We start from the raw sequence: 14,320 nt of genomic DNA on the forward strand, positions 1-14,320 counted from the left end.
GTTTCTGTCTAAGGAAACCTGCTAAACGCCTACAGTCTACTGATATAAGCTTTTTGTATAGGCTAAATAGCGTTGAACAGTATAAAAATATAGTATCAGTTTATGTGGATTATTGAATCAGGTGGCCCCCTCCCCTCATTCCCTGTCATTCACGCTCATTGTTTATATGCCCTGTCACACAGATGTACTGCACATGGTAGCGTTAATATTTACCTTTCCACAGGCCCAGAACTCGCTGTGATCCTAAACTTGAAGAGTCATCAGTTCATTTGTGGTTCGCTTTAATTAAGCAGAACTTTACTTGACTAAAACGTGTCAGCTTTAGTTGATATTGTATTTCTGCTGAGTAAATCTAGTCCTATATTTTTATTAATCAGAGGAACACGAGGCCTTTTCGCAGGAATGTGGTCAACACTTGCACAGCTACATTATTTCTGAGCGTTTGTATGAATAAATGCAGCGGAACCGCCACTAGAGTGACCCTGAACCAGAATAGGGCCCATTATTCATTTCCCAGCGATTGTCAGTCAAAAAGCATTGAGCATTGCTCGGTGACAAATTGCCTCCTTTGCGTTGCTGCAGAACTCAGTGTAAACACCTTCTTTTCCTCAGATTACAGCTGATATGAGGCAGCCACCACATTCTGTCCAAATGTGTTTTAAGGATTAGGCAGAGCCGCTGACAGTATTGATCAGTGATGCATGATATCTTATTTCCTCTCTTACTCACTATCTGTTTACTGTAGCTTTCAGTACAGTACCTGTCATCGAGGCGTCTGCCTGTTTTCTCTTTCATTTTGACCTTGAACCGCTGCAGGAACAGTAGCGTTCGTGTATCTGTTCTTTGCTAAATTCGCCTTCTGCTAAAAAGACAAGCTTGCAGCCGCGTTCTTGCGTTCGGCGGCACCGAAGCGAATTTCCGAGCACATTTCCATTCAAACGCTGGGCTCAGGCTCAGGAGCGTCTTTGGAAACAGAACACTGTGCACTTTTGTGCGACGTTCTTGCTCCAAACCCCACCCTCCCGGCCCTCCAAGGTGGGTTAAACAAACACAACAATTTGCACATTGTAGTTATTTTACAACTGCTGAGCCCGAAAAGCAAAGTATGTGCATGCGTGTCTGCGCGTGGAAGCCTTGCAGATTGTGTATGCAGAAGACGTCTCCAGCGCTTGCGTGTGCGCGCTGTGCGTGTAGCTACAGTATGTGCGTGTGTCAGCATCACTGCTCCGTCTCCCACAGCGTCTCCTGGAAGCTGACAACTGGATAATAGCTTTTTACTTTTCCAGAGCAGGGCTCCGGAGAGAACTAATATGATTATAAATCATTATTCAAATAGAAAGGTAAGCACGGCGCTCAGAATAGTAAGAGAGCATGATAATAGCATCATTACCCTTTTATTTGGAATGCTCTTTAGTTTATTTATTTACTCTTTAAGTTGTTTTATAAAACATGGCTGATTTTTTTCCCTGTGATACGTGGAGGTAATCATGATTCAAAATATCATAGAAAGGAAAGAACAACGATGGAAAACCATAATCATTTACATTTGAAGTGTTTAATGCATTGCTAATGTGGCTAATTTTGTGTTGAGGAACTATGAATAGGAAATAAAATATGTCTTTCGAAAATGGCACAGACACGATCATACATAAGGAGTATTTTGATTATAATAGATCCACTGACCAATTGCATATACATAACATATATATACATTTATGACTTGTTTATTTTATAGCTTATGCTGTTATAATTGGACACACACACCTCCCTGAGTGTCTTTCTTTCAAGCTAACTGCTAACTGTCAGCTAATAAACTTGTTAGCTTGGTCATTAAGGGGACAATAAAGCCCCAGAGTCCATTGAAGACATACTGACTCCTGTCACATAACTCTCAGCCACCAACAGTTTCCCCACAGGAGGTTGAATAAAGCTGGATGGGGGCAACTTAGCCAATAAGTGACAAAAACATCCACCATGTTGAGTATCTCCACTTTTCCTCAGGTCCGCAGTTTAATCTAGACAGAGTGAAAACTCTTTGCCCAAAGCTGCAGATGACGTTATGTAACTGGTTTCACAAGCTGTTTTATGGCACATATAAAGAAGTAAAGCTGGAGATATTAAGATGCTACAAATGTCCTTGGAGTCTTTTTTGCTAGTGAAACTAGAGCCGGGACATAAAGTTTGCCGGATTCCTCCCATCACGGAAAAAACGCCGAATGAAGTTTAAAGAAACGTGTCCTTCGTTAGCGAAAAGCGAAAGCCTTTGTTTCCTCCTCAGATTCGACTGTGATCACTTACACTCGGAGCTGATTTGCGCTCTACATTGAAATCAGAGGCAGAGTCTTTATCGGTGAGTCAGCCGTGGCTCTGATTGGAGCCTCCAGGACTTATCTGATGCTCCTTCCCGCGTTTAGCGGCGCTCGGGCCTTAACTAACCGCTTTGTTATTCTGCTGCCGTTCAGGTACAATCTCCCGACGAGGAGGCAGCGCGTCACATGTCACCGGAATTCAGGTGATTTAGCAGCCGATTAGTCACCAAGCTGGAGCTGCGCGCCGAGCGCGACAGGGAGGGAGAATAGAGCGAATCTGTCTTTGTCAGGGCGCAGAGACGCTGCGGCAATTCCCCCGCTGACAATTTGAGGCGATGTAAAGCTGGGAGAATGTGAAGTGACTGAAACAATGTCATCCACCGCGGACGATAAGGCTGCCATTAAACATCGGGAGAATAAAGAGACTCAGACTTAAGAGCTGATTGAGGATCAGTTTTGCCTTTGAGGTCATGTCAGCTGCTCTCATCCACAGATAAGAATCGATGCCTTGATGTTGGCTCCAGCAAAAATGTTTCTGTTTTATCCATGCATGTAATGAAGCTTTGCATCTGTGTGTCAGCGAATGCACATACAGGAGAAATGCGTCTATATATACATCCTGCTGTGTGTGTGTGTGTGTGTGTGTGTGTGTGTGTGTGTGTGTGTGTGTGTGTGTGTGTGTGTGTGTGTGTGTGTGTGTGTGTGTGTGTGTGTGTGTGTGTGTGTGTGTGTGTGTGCGCGCTCCTTCAAGGCGTCCCACTGAGCAGGAATCTCACCATTTGTCCTCCAGCTGATTTCTGCAAATGTAGCTAAAGGGGCCCAACCCAGTGTTTTTATTTTTGGCCTTGCAGCTCTAAGGCTTAACAGATGCCATTCTCACCTCCTCTGCAGCGTATGGTGGCGCAACGTATAGCAAGGAAACAAGTAGGGGCACGCAACTTTCAGAAGCAAACAGAACGAGTGGAGTAGAGAGTGCAGGTCAGGGTCAGAGCTGCATCTATCACTCTTGAAATTCAACTGGGTTTAATTCTGACACCGCGCCTTGGAATCGCGCAGAGCCGGTGACGAATCCGCCCGGTCGCACGGTGATGCCGGCGCCCGCTGACAGATGATCAAAGCACATCCGTGGCCTGTGTGAAGCCCACCGCTCCAGCCAATAACAGTGTTTTCTTATCAGCTCAGCCGGTTGCAACTATTATCAGCATCCTCTGGTAAAAGTGTGGTTACCTACAGCAATTATTTCTGATGTGCCCCCGAGCAGGGCCCCTCAACCTCTCATTACCTCGGCCGAGCTGCTAAGTGGAGAACAAAAGGCGAGGCAGCGCCTTTATCTCGGGGAGTGTGAGCGCGTAGATGCGGGAGCGGAGATTCATTGCGACCGACGGGAACATGCAGATTCAGCGAACGTTTCCAAATTGAGCTGCGTGTATAGTACTGTATTTTCTCACAGTGACAAAGTAGCTGGAGAATTCGGCTTGGACCGGGGCCAACGTAATAAAATCCTTTTTTTTTTTTTTTTTTTTTTTTTTTAAGCGTTGAGGACTGTCAGAGCTGCAGGGTTCTGCTGACGGATGATAAAGCGGGGTGGGGTGGGAGAGTTGACCTTGTAGCCCAAAGGAAGGAGGGGACCGTCATTAGCGTGGCACCAGGAAGGTTTTACACTTGACCTGACAGCCCTCAGTGTCCAGATAAGAGTGAGGGATGAGCTCGGGATCCTCCCTCCTTCCCTCGCTTCCTCCGTCTTCTCCTCATCCTCCAAATAATCCTATTAAGGAGTATTCAGTCTAAAGCAACCAGGGGTTTATATTATATATTACCATTGCATATTACTCTGGCTGCAGTGTTTTCCTGTCTTGGCCATACTTCTTCATCCCAGTCCTCCTTGTCCTCCCTCCCCATCCCCGGTGACAGCGCACAGACTTGTTACAGACTGATGTCTGCCCCAGTTTAACTAATTAATCTTCCTTCAAGTGGAGGGAGCCTTTCCTGGAGCCCCGCAGAACCCGTCAGGCCACTGAGTGATCACACCTCCACTTTCTGTCTCAGCGATGTATGACTTTACATCAGTCCGCAGAAGAACAACACAGGGAAATGTTGGTGTCCGTCGGGCCTGGGCGCTTTTAAAATCAGCTCTATCAAACGCGACGAGGGCCTTTTCCTGCTCCGTGTGTTCGTACACTGCGCTACTACACATTTTAATACACATGTGCTGTTTTATTCATTCCCTTGGCAGCAGCAGCAGCAGCAGCAGCAGCCTTGACCGTGAAGGACAGTAACTCAACATGATTTTAAACATTTCTTATGCTGTGGTAAAGATCTGAATGCACAAAATTGCCGTGTTCTTCATGTGAGGTAGTTTCCCTTCGCTCGTCTGCTACTCGGCCTCTGCCTTGGGGCTGCGTGTTTCCATGTTTTTGTGCGGTTACTGGTCTTTTGTTTGCTGCCAGTTCTTGTTGTTGCTATTGGTCTTATTGGTGGTGATCCTTTTTCTCCCTTTCCGCCTGCTTCTGCTGGAGGTTTGTTTCATTGTGAGGGAGTTTTGCTCTCTATTGTTGCCTCATTGTGCCCATGTCAGACTTGAAATATAAAATGCATTGAAATGCCTTTTGCTTGAAATTTAACTTAACTGAAACCTGTACATTCTTAAAATATCAGCTTAAAGTCTAAAAAGCTACTGTACAGTTAGATTTACATGATTAATAACGCCACATAAATCATCCTTGTGGGGCTTTTTAGAACTTGGACTGGATTTTGGCTTTTCTATATGTTGAAAAACCTACAGGAAACGTTTTTTGTCCCCTTGGGAACCCAGAGAGAAACAACAAATGCTCCTCACAATGTCTTTTTTTCTATACACAGACTATTTATGCTGTGCATCAGAAATGAAACTGTGGCTAATGCAAATATTGGCAGCCCATTGTTGGATGGTGTAATGTGTGGTGCATGGCTGAACATATTTTAAAGGCGTCTGCTAGAGTATAAAACAGGTCTTTGGCAGTAGAAGAGATGCTCCTACTGTGGAAAGGCAGCAATACACCACCCCACAGAAAATACAGTAACAGAAGGGGTTTATGGGAAATGAGGTCTTAATGCTGACAAAAGCTGTAACACAATCTCTACGTACTTAATATTGTCTACGATCGCCACAGGTAATTTGACAATGATTACTGATAATAGACACTGCACAACGCGGCTTTAAAATCTGACCCCCAACGTGCAGGGTTTTCGTCAGACGCTAACAAATTATGTCTTGTTCATCATAAATCCAAAATAGATGATAGTGTTTCAGTGTCTGGGCCCAGTTCAATTGTCTGTCTGCGGGACGGCAGAGTATGAGGTCTTACTGTATGTCAAAGCTTCATTAAGTTGGTCTATGCTGATTGCTACCAGCTGTACTCCGACATGCAGCGTATGTGTGCGTGTGCGTCGGTTCATAGTGGAAGTTGAAGGACAGTGAGTTATATCCTGCACCGGTCTAATGAAGGTTCCTGGGGAGGAGAAAGACAATCTACTCATAATATGCCCTGGAAATATAATCCCAAATAGGATCCCTAATGTTTTCTTTTTTTGAGGTGATGTAGGGTGTAATGGTAACGAGGGAGCAGCAGTACAGTAGGAACCCAGACTTTCCTTGAGCAGATACAGATCCAGTCCACCAGACTTCAGGTCACTGTGACCATTAGACACACACAAAGGAATGAGTAAGGATTTGATAGGTTTACATTACCCTAGTTACTAGATTCTGGGAGTGTGGAGCGTGTACCAGTATAAAAGGTCCAGATTATGCGGAAATGATTGTTGAATGTGTGATTGATGTAAGCAACCTGAAAACAGTGAGTTCGACAGGTCGCATAAATATACATGGATTTGAATATTAAGCCAATCAAATCATTAAATGATCCTATTTATACCATTATTTAATTACATTTAAATTGGACCATGGCTCTTTGCTGCACTAAGGGCTTTCTGGTCTCTTTACAACCGGAGCAGGAGCTTGGTTCACATTGCCGGCAGTAAGTCAGACCTGTTCCCAGTGCATGTTGGACTTCAGCAGGGCTGGCCTTTGTCACCGGTTCTGTTCATTAGTTTTATGGACAGAATGTCTAGGTAGCCAGTCCCAGTAAAAATCCCTGTGGGCTGCTCCAACATCCAGTCTGAGTTCCCCTTCGTTATTTGATTCTGACCTGGAATCTCATGACGCTCACAACTCTCGGGGTAAAGACACAACACCGATTAAACAATTGATCCAAAGTATTTTGAATGTACATAATTACAGTCTTGCAGTATATTTAGGACAGTATACAGTAGTAAATGTCATCATTTCAAGGGTTTTACCCAATGAGGTGTTATGGATCATTGTCCATAAACTGAAGGACCATAGTCAAAAGTCTTGAGTGGGAGCATGAGCAACAAATGTCTGCTGTCAGACATGTGTATGAAAGCAATTCGTAATAAAAAGGCTTCGGTGGATGAGGTGACAGACAGTGTCTGGCTGGTTACAGACCTCAGTTCCATGTTGATTTAATAAAATCACACCTCGTCCTGCATCATATTCCTCCATGCTTACAGTGAATTGAACCTGACCCTCATTTGACTTCCAAAGCCAATAAACAGCCATCACATGCTGATCAAGGAGATGTGAAACTGTTACTTTTGGCCTCCTGTCCTGTGCTTTGATGTGAAATCCTAGCAGGACCTTGGCTGATAGACTAAATATATACAGACATCTGTACCTCACTTCATTTATGTTTGATGTTCTTTGCAAATATGTTTTTTTTTGCGTGTGTTACTTTTATGCTGCACCTGTGGGGATGGTCATGGCGGGCTAATGAAAATCGGCTGTCACTCAGCGATTGATTGCACGAACAGCCAATCGGAACCCTGCTGCTCCAAAATTGATTTCATGTAAACCAACAGTGCCACTGCTGCTTCTTCATTTCACCAAATGCACCAAGGCTTTTCATCCACGGCGCGTATTGAATGAAAGCGAGCCAGACAGGACGCCTATGGATCCAAATTCATGTGTGCACCACTGCAAATACTTCCACGTCGCATCAAACGGAGAACGGGAGAAGTGTGTGGTTGGAGCGAGCAGAAAAACAAAGCACGCGCCTGATGAATTAGTCAAGTATATATCATGGAATAGGACTTCTTTACAAAGCGGGGGTCATGTACCTGTGCAGGATTTAAGAAGCTTCGATGAGTTATCATGCTATCATTCCAGACTGTCAGTGCCTTATTATTTGGGGGATCAGTGACGCTTGTATTATGTTTCACTCCTTACTCCTGTCGGGAACCTTGTGCTGCAGCCCTGCTGGGCCCACTCATAACTGGGGGAGTTTTGGACCTTAGAAGTTTTCCCAGAGAAAAGCCACAAGACTGACTTAGCTGTAATCTTATCCTGTGTCTTTATAGAAGCCAGATCTGCTGCATCGCGAGCAGCGCACTCAGACGCGGAGACATGAGAGGAGCTGTGGAAATGACAGAGTTGTCTGTTAAGTTATAGGGCTACAGCCAAAGAGATGCTATTATAGGTTGTGTGTGAAGAGCAAAAAAAACAGAAAAGCGGCAGAGAGAGGGTGAAGTAGGCTCGTTATTTTTGTTTTAAAGACGCTACCAACACGATTACATCGGTATAAAGAATATTACTGCAAGAAAAATAATGCTACATGCTGTATAAACATATCAAATCCTCCGTCCATGTCGTCTTTACGCTGAGTGTGCGCCAAGCAGCACATCAGTCTTGCTTATGTTGGAGACCTGGAGAATCCCATAGTCTGCAAAATGGATCTGCTCACTTTTACGGCGCGTAAAGGCAAACGTCTCTCACCAGAACATTTTGCAGGGGACGCACTGAAGTATCATCTAGGGGGGGAGAAAAAGCTGTTGGTTTATTGGAAATGTGGTCTTCATTTCAAGAAAAATGCCGCTTGTACCTATTTAATAAAATGAGAAATATGGAAAAGGGACTGAGGTACTGCCAGTCGGTATCATGACCTAGAATCATTTAATATAAAGAGAATGATAGTTGAGTAGAAGGAGAAACACATGTAGACAGCGTGAGGGAGCAGGAGTGCAGAGCGGAGGAAAGGGGGTCGGTCAGGAGCATCGCAGTCGAAGTGGGATCAGTTTATGCTGCTAAATTCTTGGAGGCGTCTGCTGAAAGCTGGACGGGGGCTGGCGGCGGGCTTGTTTACAGCTGATGGGAGATAATTTCATATTCTCCCCGCTCCGCGCCGAGCGTCACCTGACAGTCGCTCATACCATCAGATGAAATATCGGGGCCACGATCACCGCGGCGCTCTAATGACACATCGGCGCGCGGCAGCGGGCAGGCTACTCGTACTGTATATACCTTTAGGCTGGATGGGTCAATTTAGATCACGGCGAGAGTCGAAATTAATCGGGGAGCTGGGGGAGAGAGTTTCAATTAAGGAAGCCTGGATTGAATCGCGCTCGTCTCGTCTGTCGAGTAGGTTTTCCATGAACTTGAACGTGTCAAGAAAATGTATTTATATCAAGTCTATTAGTAAAACTCTTCACGTGGGCGTAAATGACCTTTAATCACTTTCCCAGTTTGGAAAAGAAATGAATAATTCACTCCTTCATCCAAGTGGTGCCACAGATTCCTGCTCCTCTAGGAATGCATGCATGTGAACACAATAAATGGTGCGTCTTAAGTTTAAACCTCTGCGCTGCTTAGTGCCAATGAGAAGCAGTGCAGCGGCTGATCCCAGCTGCAGATGTGAGCAGGCTTGCTGCTTATCTGATCTGACACATAACATGGCAGATCTATTTGAGCGGCGCATGGCATGAGACGGGGAATGGGAACGACCCAAATCTTTTCCTTTTCATTTAAAAAGTATTGGTTTGCCCAACGATGCATGTTTCATGTTTGTGGCAGGAAGATGCTGAGCGGCGAGATTTAATTCTGGGTTTGTAAATAGAGGATTTTTTAGATTTTATAAATGCAGGGATTGGATCCATGCATGTATTTGGCCCATCTACATGGGCATGCATGCTTCTATACTGTTGTATGCTTTGTGCTGTTTGCTAGGCTATGGGTGACATCTTAACAGACATTTGAATGTTTGTCAGCAGACTGTGGTTAAAACTGAAAGCTCAAGTGAGAAAAACAATTTAGTTCAGAGCGTTCAGTGATTATTTGGTTTTGTGACGGCATGCGAGCTTGGCAGGCGTCCGGTTACAGTTTGGATGCCGCACAGTGTCATTTGAGTGGAATGAAGTAAATGAAGAAATCAGGGAGGGCCCAAGTCGAGTCACGGGAGAGAAAATACAAACTTTGCGTCTAATAGAGTCATTACAATGGATCAGGACGTCTTGACTGTAGAAATGTTTGTAGACTCGCCAACGTTTCTGAACACTTTCCTCGCGCAGAAGAAGAAAACTGGACCTTTTTTACTATTCTTTGACGTAATTGGCACAAGTTTCTTTGTCTTCATCTGTGTCCCTCAAACCCTATATTAAAGAGACTCTTGACCTGTGAAATACAACGTTGGAGGTCCTAGTAACAGCAGCACAAAAGGTTAATGGAGGCTCAACCAATCACAGGACAGCCTACTTTACATAAAACGCATTTAACATCTAATTTACTAAGTGAAGGACTGAGTGAAATATGAAGTTTTTGTGTCAGTTGGCCCTGAATAGTCCAGCGTCACTGTCTCAGTAGGCTGGTGTCATGTAATGCATCTTTGGATTCGTGCTTACGGTAATAATCAAATCATGCTGAAGTCCAATAATAAATGAACAATAAGACTTTGCAAACTGCAGTGGTCCCTTGTGAGCCTCTCATCAGGACAAGATTCCACAATAGATCTGACATTTCTCAGGCTACAAGAGGCAGAACAGAGCCAGTCGCACACGCCCCGAGTTCTCAACCGAGGCTTCCCGTTTGTAATTTGCAGTCTCAGAGCTCAGAAGTGACATCAGTGTTTCTCCACGACTTTAAAAATGTCCTCCGGAGACTGTTCACTGGATGCAGTTGTTTTTACAGGCTGACGTGCTGCTAATGACTCATGAAGCCTCTTTGACGTGTAAAAATCAGCAGAGCCCTCCTTTAATTTAATTTGCCTTTCAATTAGAAGGCAAAATAAATAGCCTGCTCAGAGCTGTAAACACCAACCACTACACACACACGCAGTCAGGCCAGCTCGTCCCCCGTAGAGCACAATTCTTTAATCATTATATTTCAGCTATTTTCCCAAAGCAGCGTAAATGCCAAGTGCTAACCTCAGTCGCAGCACATGCAGAGCGCTCATTTCCCTTCAGTGCGTGAAGGGGCGTCTCACATGGTCGGGAACGTCTCCTCTGGAACAAAACGTTCACAGTTTGTCCGTCTCCTCTCCTGACCAGCGAAACGTGCTTCCACTCACGTGTCCTTGATCGGAGTCCGCTGACGGCGGTTTGATGAAGATGCAAACAAGGTTGTGTAGCTGAAGATCCGAGGGAGGCTGGGACGGGGCGAGGCCGTCCCGCGGGGCCGGCCCTGGCTCCGCCGAGCAGCGCGGGCTAAAGGAGACGTCGCTCGGCACCGAGAGCGCCATTGCACAACTTGATGAGAAGTCAGCGGAGGCAAACAGAGGGAATCAGACGAGGTAAATAGAGAGAGGGAGCTGATGAAGTGAGAGCCGCTTAGTCGCTGTAGACGTGAACTCTGGCTGAACTCCCCCGCTCTGGCGGTCTCCCCCTGCAGCCTCAACGGGATGAGGCATTCGGGTACGACTCCGAGAGCCTGACATCAAACCGACAGCAAGACATGATATCTTATTTTCCTGAGCTGCGCTGACACAAATTCAGCTCTCCACTTATTATTTTCTCATGCCTGTAGAGAGAGAAGTTGCACACACAAGGAAAACTCGCTGGCAGTCCGCTCCCACATGTCCTCGCCGCTCCTTCGCTTTTAATTCAAATAATTTGCAGATTGTTTTCATGACTGGGGGATAAAGACGTTCCTCTTGTCAGAACTCTTAGGTTTTGATTGAGAGAAATCCTTGACCCTCGAGTGCCTTTAAATTGAGCCCAAGGAGCACGATTGCATGTGCATGCAATTGTATCTGTCAATCTCTGCGTGAATATAAGACATGTGGACAAGGCTTCACCGTATATGAGGTTCAGTGTGTGTGTGAGGGAGGGAGTGACAGGGAGAGAGTCCACGCTAACAATGTCCACAGATCGGATTCAAGTGCAGAATATGGATTACTCTTAAAGTGCTCTAATGACTGGGAGGAGCAGATTGCTCCTGTCACACAACCTGTGACACTCACATATTGGTAGAGTCTATATTATTTTATCTCCCCGGTCTCATGCTAATTTCGAGAACGGCCCTGATCCTGTGCCAGCGTGTTCCAGCTGTGCCCCATACCTCGCTGACAGGAGCTTCAACAATTAAAGCTGAACAAATAAATGGCTATCACATCACGCGGGGAGCTGAAATTGGCCCACTTCAGGCATATCAATCAGAGCAGATGTGTGCTGAGATAATAAAAAGAGCAGAGCGCGGCGCGTTCCTAGCGGGCTGGCGTGTTTGCTAGCTGTAAAACGACGGGAACGCCGTGATGCCGTGCCGCTGCATGTGCCGGTGGCGCTGTAAAACCCGCGGCATCAAAGCTAGCTTGTTGCAACACGCCTCCGCTGTAGCGACCTAGCGTCTCTGGCGCATGCGGCGCTCGTTCGGAGCTCGAGCTGCTCACCAAGGCCTCCGCCGTGGCCGCGAGCCCCGCTTTTAGCTAGCCACGGCGGCTCCGAGCTGTTTGCTAGCAGCCCCTCGACTGCACATTCCAAGCGGAGTCTCGGCTGGGTAAGAATGCGCGCGGCGCCCGCCAAGAAATGAGGCGAATTAGCATAAGTGCCATGTTCGATCCATCAGCGGGGGACGCAAATGGCTGCTGGTCCTCGTCCCATCCTGCTTTTGGCCTTGTTTGCGGAGGAAGTCGTGAACTTGGGGGAGAAGGAGAAGAGAGAGAGGCAGCCTGTTTAAGTTGATATTTGCTCTCAAAGTAATTTAGAACAGATTTTTTGGAATCAGTGAAAGGGCTTCGCCGTAATTCCCTTTCATGCTCATCTTCTATCTCTGAAGTCACCACGGGGCCTAAACAGCAGCATAAGGATGCCAGATGGATTAGAGGGTTTCTCTCGCTCTGTCCCTGCCTCTATCTTTTTCAATCGCAACATGTTTTGTGTACAGGGATCCAGAAGGCAGATGACAGAAGACCAAATCACACTGGCTCTTTCTCACTGTCACTCTTTTCTTTCCTCACAGTAACTTACTCTGACATGTGTGTTTTTTTTCTTCCTGGAGCTTGCTGAACTGATTTCCTCCTTTTTCACATAGTGCTTTCCTTGAGTAGCTGCTGGGGGAAAAAAAAGATGACACACTTCGCCAGGGCACGGTTATTGGCCGCTAGTGCTTTTTGTTGTTCAGTTGAAGATAATTGTCTCGTACTTTTACGGTCCAATGCAGGTTTGATATTTTTTATGGTTCAAGTCCTCTGAGCTCTTATATCCGTTTTTACTGCCCAGTTAAAAATCAATTCGAGTTCTAAGCCTCGGCTTTTAAATTAAGAATGACATGCGTGCAGCAGCGGGAGTCAACACTGCGTCTCAGACATAACATAACGCTACCGGCCACAGAGCCTGAGGTTTATTTCTCCTCACCCACAAACTCCATCACACACAATAGATGCCAAGCACTGTCATCAGCCGTGGAGCGAATGCTAGCGCTAACGAGCTGCAACAAGTTTTGGCTATTTGAAAACACTAATTTGTGTTTGCCTGTTTAAGCCTTTTAAAGTCACATGATGCCCGTATTTACCAGAGAGTAGTTGTATGGCTTCAGTTTGAGTCACTCGTGTGAACGACAGCCAAAGGTTACATATTCGGTGCGATCGCCCCCCCCCCCACCCCGGCTTGGAGTCATCTGCCTGGGATCTGCTGGGCTGGTTACGAGGATCCTCATAAATGTCTCTCGCCAGCTCATCAGCTGCATTGCGCACCATTTTCCAGGCCCGGAGCATGAACTGTGGGCTGGTGGAGACGAGCCGTGATGGATGCGGTGCGGCACGGTCACTCTCGTGGCTGGGGAGGGGAGGGGAGGGGGCACGCTGATAACACCGAGGTGTGGGCATGTGAGCGGGTTTCATGTGTGTTAATAAAGTTATGTTGTGCTGCCTCTGAGTTTTGTACACTTTCACCCATAGCTTTTTTTAGCTATTTCCAGCCTTCAGTACAAGCCACACAGGCTTTAGCTTCACATGCATAAAGAGACAGTTAGCAGAGCACACACACAGGTCTGAAATCTGCTGAGGAATTCAGGGAGGTGGTACTGAATTAGACAAGCCTCCTATAAAAGTGCCAAGTCAAACCACTTGAGCAAGAAACGCAGCCAGAGCAACTCCGAGCCGTGCCGGCATTTCCTCCGCGCCGGTGAAATATTTGCAGATGACTCTTCCCTTTAAATCCGCGCTCAGAAACCGAGAGTGTGACAAGCGCTCGCTGCCGAGTCGTCTCTGGGGACTAACGTGAAATCCTAGACTCGGTTGCCGTCCCCTGCTGCCGCGCTGCTTGTAAAAGAATTATTCCCTCTACCAGGCCAATGAAATTACAGCTGTTCTCCGCTGCGGAGGTCGCACAGTCACAATGCGGGGTTTGTGTTGAAACGGGCCCAGGTCGCGTGGGTGGAACGCTGAGCGCACAGCGGATTGTGGGTGTTTAGCTAGTGCCAAATTAGCGCCCGCAGCCCGATCTGCTCCGTGGACCTGCGCGAGCTGTTTTTTCCGTTCCTGCAGCGTCAGTAGCGTCAAACAGGAAGCCCAAACGCCACCGGTGCCCCTGTGTGTTGCTGAGGCCTCGCTCGTAATCCCGGACAAGCCTTCCCAGTGTTTGCCTTGTCCACTGCCACCTCACACCTCCCTGGCAGCTCAGCCTCACCAGGTGGTTTGACTTTGCAGCCACTTTTCCACTTGAGGACTTAATGCAGACACACGGGTCCAGCT

The 14,320-nt window shown here is 46.5% G+C and overlaps 1 long non-coding RNA gene across 1 annotated transcript in view; it reads left to right on the plus strand.

Moving 5' to 3' along the window:
- The window catches only part of LOC121202723 (uncharacterized), an 83,034-nt gene that overhangs the window by 56,654 nt on the left and 12,060 nt on the right, over positions 1-14,320 (plus strand). The gene's annotated exons all lie outside the window — the stretch shown is intronic.

This window comes from Betta splendens, chromosome 2 (assembly GCF_900634795.4).
Source record: "Betta splendens chromosome 2, fBetSpl5.4, whole genome shotgun sequence".
Classification (NCBI taxonomy): domain Eukaryota; kingdom Metazoa; phylum Chordata; class Actinopteri; order Anabantiformes; family Osphronemidae; genus Betta; species Betta splendens.